At 49.9% G+C, this 6,899-nt stretch overlaps 1 long non-coding RNA gene across 1 annotated transcript; it reads left to right on the forward strand.

Annotated features, from left to right (window-relative positions):
- Nucleotides 1-1,060: 1,060 nt before the first annotated feature.
- Nucleotides 1,061-4,185, forward strand: LOC118497041. The gene is made up of 2 exons (XR_004899587.1): nt 1,061-2,088; nt 2,318-4,185. It is a non-coding gene; the product is annotated as an uncharacterized LOC118497041 (long non-coding RNA).
- The last annotated feature ends 2,714 nt before the right edge of the window (nt 4,186-6,899 follow it).

Consider the following 6,899-nt stretch of genomic DNA (forward strand, 5'->3'; position numbering starts at 1 on the left):
CCCCGCACTTCGGGCCCCGCACTTCGCCAGCCGAGTGTGCTCCCTGGCCGGGGGACTCTGCCCACTGCACCTCCGGCCCGGCTCTGGGGAGTTGTAGGGGAGGGGACGGTGCCGGGAGGTTGGGGGGGGGGGAGGTAGATGGAGAAGACACTTTCCAGACCTGTTGCACGGGTGCAACAGCTGTTCGGTGCGGGAGGGGGCTGCAGGCTTGGGAGGGGGGGTGGTCGCACTCGCTGCCTGGGGGTGCAGGGCAGGAACTAAGAGCAGAGGGGCAGTGTTGGGGCACAGTAGAAGGGGCAAGGTTGTGTGCAGATGAAGGGAAGCTTTCAGTGGGTGGGTGGGTGGAGCGGAGGGGAGAGGACTGCATAGACCCGAGTTCTGAGGCCAACCGACTGCGGGAAGACCGGGAATGAAGTGGTGGGAATGGCTGGAGGAAGGGGAGACGCTTCAAGGCCCCGCAAAGCCTTGCTTTCCTGGGCCGTCCCATCTGCGGGGCATTTCCCGGGGCCTGTTTTCGCGCACCCCCCGTTTTTTTTTTGTTTTTGCTTTTTTTAAACTCTTATAGCTCCAAAAAGTCTTCTTCGTGCGGCCCCCTCCCCCACCAACTTTCCAGACAGGAAGGTAAAAAGTTGCCACAAGTTAGAGTGAGTTTTGCAGTTTGCCAAAGTTGAATAGCGGACCGTGGAGGAGGTGGGGTTCGACCGAGGATGGGTTCTGATCGCGGATGGGTGGGGAGGAGAGGCAGGGTGTGATTTCTGCAGCCGCTCGCTGTGACATTGCGACCAGAATTTGTCCAACCGGGCTGTTAAAACACCATTTCTGTTGGGCATTTGCTCCTGCTGACTGCTGCAGTAACTTTCCATAATTAATGACCCGTTCCATTATCGGTCGCATCCTGAGCTAAATTGCTTTTAAAGAGTTATTCTTCTTTGTCTTAGTTGGGGGTGGGGGGAGCACACCTGCAGGAAGAAGCTTCTGGAGGAAGACGGTCTGTTTGGTCTTTTGAGGCAAAGTTCTGAGACACTCCGACTCTGAATATGATAGAAGTCAGTGCACTACAGAACTTTGTCTCTAGAGGCTGTGGTCGTCGCCGCCGCCGCCACCCCCACCCCCATCGCCCCAAGGGCTTCGGATGCCTTCATCCTCCAGATGACAGGATAACCCTGGTGGCCACGTCGCTGCGCCTTTCCCTTGGGGGAGGGGCGAGGCCCGAGTGGGGTCCAAGCGCGGCTCCAGGAACTTGGTCAACTCCTGGGAAGCCTTTGGGTTAAACCACGGAAATGGAAACAAAATCAACCCTGATCTCCCATGCTGCATCTTACCTTGGTGGACTTCTTACTGCAGAGTATTTTTGTTCTGCTTTTTTAAAGATTTGGGCTTTTCAAGGTTATTTAAGAGATACTCAAAAATCAGCCTCACTTACTGAGCGAAGAGAGCCACAGGTTTAGCAACGGGTGTGGGGTGCAGTGCCTTATGGGGATTTAAAGTCCACCTTAGAAGGCAATAATGTATGTACAAAGCCATGGGTTATGGTGCTTTTGCTCAAGGAAAAGGTTAATGAGATCCTTCAAGGATTCAGTTTGGCAATCTGTTCTCATATCTGTTTCTGGTTTAGGTCCAGTTCACGTTTATTTTTAAAAGTAGGTTTGATTAGCTGGTGGGGGTGTTTTTACACTTTGGGGTGGTAGGGAAACTGCGTGGAGACACTGCTCTTCTCATCCCTCCTGGAATGTGGGTTTTGGTGGGAAGTTTCTATCAATAGCCTGCTCTGTGCAATGGGCCAGTGACTGGCGCCGAATTCCAGCCCTGTGCCATCGACATTGACCTAGTTTGATTCTATGAGCTTTTGGCTGGGGAGCTGATTGATCCAAGGAATTACAAAAATTCCCTATTAACAACAGCACTTATGCAACAAATATTTATGGAGAGCCCGCTGGGTGCCAGCACTGGACACACGGTGGTTGGTGAGCAAGAAGGAAACGATCTCTGGGCCATGTTGCTGACAGTCAGATGAGGGAGAGACTCACTTTTGACCCAATTTGTGCGATGCTGTGAGGCTTTGGGGTTGCCTAGTTGTGTCTCTGAGAGGTTCTTGATTTTTTAAAAACATATATTTGCTAACAACTTTCTTTTTTTAAAAGATTTTATTTATTTATTTTTAGAGAGGGAAGGGAGGGAGAAAGAGGGAAACATCAATGTGCGGTTGCTGGGGGCCGTGGCCTGCAACCCAGGCATGTGCCCTGACTGGGAATCAAACCTGCGATTCTTTGGTTTGCAGCCCACGCTCAATCCACTGAGCTACGCCAGCCAGGGTGAGGTTCTTGATTTTTTTTTAAAAAGTCACCATCTTTCTACTTGCTTACATTCCAGTTGGCTTATTCAGAGAGGGATGATAACGGGGAAGGACCTACTGGGCGGGTTCGGGGTGGGGTGGGGTGGGGTGGGAGGGGGAGCAATGAGTTGCTGGATATTAGAGCGTAGCAGTGGCTCTTCACAGCAGCGGTGTGTCCTGATGGTAAGCCAGCCTGTATTCTCCTTTCCGCAGCCATTACCTGTTCTCCCACCTTTCCGTCAGTAACTCTTGCTTCTGTTTCTCAATCCTTGACCCATGAGATGGCTGAATTATATTTGTGCAGTAAAATAAAGTGACTCAAACTCATGTCCTTGTATCCATTTGAGATGTAAGATGTGCTTGCTTGTAAAAAAGGATCCTTCCCCTTGGTTTTTGTGTCTACATGTGTCCATGAGATACTCTGAAAGTGCCGACCTCCAACAAAACTTAAACCGACTTTGTGAGAGAATGCAGGTGGCCCTGGGAGGGTGTGGGTAGAGAGGTTGACCGGGAGAGCCTCACCCACGCAGAGGTGAGCTCGGAGTCTCCAAAGAAAGGTGAGATGTGGAGTCCCTGCCATGACTGTGATTTGATTTTATGCTTAAATGGTTTGCTTAAAGCCCTTAGCTTTGTCCCCTGCCTGTGGCTGCTGGTGGCTAAAAGGACTGACAGGACAGGAGGACTATGGTGTCCCCGGGGGGCAAAGATGAGGGAGGAGGAACTAGGAAAATGGGTAGTCTGGGGTGTTTACTGTAGACCTTGAACTCAGACCTCAGTCACTCAGCAACCGGTGTGTCCCATCACCTCCCAAGTAGCAGGTGTTACTCTAGATGCTAAGGATGCAACAGTGAGGAAAAAAAAAAAAACACACTCTTGCTCCTCTTGGTCATTCTGCCAGAGGCAGACGATGGAAATATAAAATAGAAGGATGGAAAACATGCCAGGAAAGGGAGAGCGGGGAGCACTGGGGGCACAGGGTGGTATTAGAGCTGGGGGCGCCAGGCCGAAGGACCCCTTCGCCAGCAGCTCGCTTTGCATGGCCCAGGCCCTCCTGTCTTTGCTTCCAGCATTTCAAAGGAATAAAACAAAGTGTAGGTGCAATAGAAACTATCGATCATGAAACATTGGTAGGCTTTCTCTTTTCTAAAAGCATTTTTATTTTCATTTGCAAAGGCTGGGAAATGTGGGGTACTAGAAAATCTATGAGGAGCTAGGGAACCACATTGCTGGCTCCTTACCTGTCTGCCATGTCTAATCCCATCTTCTAGCAGCAAAATTCTAGGACTGCAGGTAACATTGCACTTCTGAGAATGCTTATTTCAAAGAACTCCCAAGTGCTTCCAAATGTTCTTTGAATAGTGGGGTGAGGGGTGCACACCTATTCCCTGGGACCCACAGGAGATAGGAGCCCAACATCTAGTTAACATGTAATTGCAGGACCTACTTTTTAGCTAAACTTCATATTATCTGATTTAAATTTCTCTTAATCATGTGGGCTGTCTGCACAGGGAGATTTCATGGGTCACCCTTCCAGACCCAGGAATCTTACAAATAACCAAAGCTATGGGCAGGGAAAGACGGAAGCAGAGCTCATTGTTCACTGTCCTGTAAGCGTAATAGATTCGTGGCCCTTTTAGCCATAGAGGAACCAGGCAGAAGGGAGATGTCTCTTCGGCAGACCCCCACACTATTAGACACAGGGCCCATAATTCTGATCTGTGGATTCATCACATGGGCACGAGGGGAGCAGACGGTGGCTTCGCTGCAGCAAGAAGCCACCCCAGAAATGACTTCTCTGCTTTGTGCCTCAGGTATGCCTCTTGTTCCCCACTGAATAGGAAAAATACCAAAAAGAAAAGTAGATAGTAGTTAAACAGTACTCAATTTGTGCCAGGTGCTGTTGTAAGCACTCACGTATGTGAAATCATTGACTCCGAGGTCAGTACGGTTCCTACCATTCCCATCTTACAGAAGAGGAAACTGAGGCATGATAACTCACCCAAGGCGCACAGCTAGTCGGTGGCAGAAGCGAGGTGCAGACTCGGGCAGTCTGGATCAGGGTTTATGATCTCAGCAGCGGTGCCCTGTTGGTACCCCCTCAGTTACCCGACTCTGGCGTGGTACAAAGCCTGGGAGGGTAGACTCAAAGTGAAAAGCCCTGAACATAATTAGGGCTTCACTGAGTGCAAACCTTCAGTCTGTCCTTAGCATGCGAGCTTGGTTTCCAAGGTCCTGTGGTAGCATGGCTTTGGGGACTATTTTGCTATTGGAGTCTACTGGCCACTTTTGTCCCTGGGTAGAATTGAATGCTGAGCAAAAGAATGGTTTCTTCAAAGTTTCCTGGTTGATACAATGCAAGTAAGCAATAGAAACAGCAAACTACTAAATTCATGCATTCATTCCACAATCTTTTGTGTTCCTGCCATGGAAAAGGCCCTGGATGTAAGCAGTTTGGGGTAGTGTGAAATACACAGGGTGCTGGGAACTCCCAGTAACTCAACCTGGAATATCCAGGAAGGCTTCCCAGAGGAAGCAGTAACTAAGCTGATTATGGAAGGATGAGCAGGAGGTGAATGAAGGGTGGGAAGGACACTCTAGCTCAGAGGAGCAGCAAGTACAGACTCATGGAAATGTGCAACATTATGGTGTGTTTAGGAGTCAGTAAGTCCTTCTGTGTGGTAGGCATAAATGTCACATGTAAGTGAGCGACAGGAAATGAGGCCAAGGAGATTGGCAGGAACAGACTGTGAAAGGCCTTGTGTGGTATGTTAAGAAATTTGAACTTCATCCTGAAAGCCATGGGAAGCAACTAAAGGAACTGAAGGAGGGAAATGGCCTGATCGGCCCTGCTTTTTCAGAAAACATATTCTGGCAGCAAAGGGAAGGGGGAATTGTTTGGAGGTGGACCAGCCAGTTGTGAAGCTGTGAGAGTAACACACACACAGAGCCCGTGGGGTGCCGGGGAGTGCTGTGAGGGGGGGGGGCGGGGCAACACGCAGGAACTTCCCCGAGAGCCCACTCCCCAGGCCCTTACATCCATTTTGCTGCTGGTACTCCCTCTGGGAATCAAACTGGCACTCAACTGCATTGTGTATGATATTTCGAAATATTAAACTTGCTTGGCTATAGTCCCAGGTTAATTCTGGAAGCATCTCTTTAACCCTTGAGGGTGTATTGGAGATTTTACCCTCTTTCATCAGATGGGAAAAGTCAATGATGGTAAATGCAGTATTCTTTATGTACCACCAAGTAAGAAAAAGTGCTGTTAATTGAGCTATGACACTGTGTTTATGTGTCACTTAGATTTTCAATTTTAAAAATTTATTTAGGTGTAGATTTAAAAAAAAAAAAATCAGAAGCCCAGCAAGAAACAAGGAGTGCCTTCCCAAGGTGGGGACTCGGAAGCGGGTTTGCGGAAAAGGATATTTACAAAGGGTGTGGGTGGGGTCGAGGCGAACCGACCACGGAGAGTGAGGTGCCTGGAGCTGGCAGCCCTGGGAAGCAGGTACCACTCCCAGGCCACCAGGGGTGAAGAACGGATCCTGGACGGAGCCCAGGCTGTAGAACGGAGCTGCCCGACGGGCGCTATGGCCTTGCAGGGAGGAAGACAGCCATTGCCAGCCAGGTCCCCACACGCTCCAGGCTCCTGCCATCGCTTCCCATTGGCTGAACCCAACTGGAAGCCAGTGCAAGGAGCCTGGCCAACACGGTTCACAGAGGTCAGCCTCTAGAGGACGTAGGAAGGGGCAGAAATTGCCTCTGGGGGGTCAACCGTGGTCAAAACTTGCCAGAGGAGTTTTTTTGTCTTGCGCCTCTCTCCGGTGCGTACGTAAGAAGGAAAACTACCAGAGGAACAAACTGCTCGAAGCAGGCCTAGAACCCCTTCAGACGCACAGCCCTCAAATGTCTAATCATTTCATGCAGGCCCATCCTCCGTGCCGTCAAGAATGCAAGCCAAGGAGCGGAGTCCCTAAGAAGGTGCCCCACGGCCGTCTCCACATCTGAGCCACTCATGTGCTTTCTGCAAGGTTGATGCCGGGCCTTTTTTTTTTTTAATGAAGTATATAGAACATGACATTTACTGTCTTAACCATTTATAGGTGTACGCTTCAGTGGCATTAAATACATTCACACTGTTGTACAGCCATGAGGACCATCTGTCTTCTGGAACTCTTTCACCATTCTGAAACGAAACTCCGGACCCGTAGCGCAGTAGCGCCACCTGAGGCTGGGGCCTTCTCGGCCTTACCAGAAGGGACTGTCAGAAGATTTTCAGATGGAATTTGTGCAAACATAGAAAACGGCGATGAGATGAGGCTGCTGTGTGGCCGACGGCACTGACAAGGTGTCAATCAGTCGTAAGATGCATCCTGATTGCAGAGGTATTAACTGTGGAAAAATGTGTGGCTTAGAACTAATGAAATGTGCTGTATCTCTCTGGAGTAGCAATCACAACCAGGTTCCACGAATGGGTTTCAGGTGAGCCAAACTACTGTTCTTTGCTCTCAGGGAGGGTACCCACTAACCACCTCCCAAATGCTTGGCAGCCACACGTGGCCAGGGCTGC

The sequence above is a fragment of the Phyllostomus discolor genome, chromosome 10, assembly GCF_004126475.2.
Source record: "Phyllostomus discolor isolate MPI-MPIP mPhyDis1 chromosome 10, mPhyDis1.pri.v3, whole genome shotgun sequence".
NCBI classification, from domain to species: domain Eukaryota; kingdom Metazoa; phylum Chordata; class Mammalia; order Chiroptera; family Phyllostomidae; genus Phyllostomus; species Phyllostomus discolor.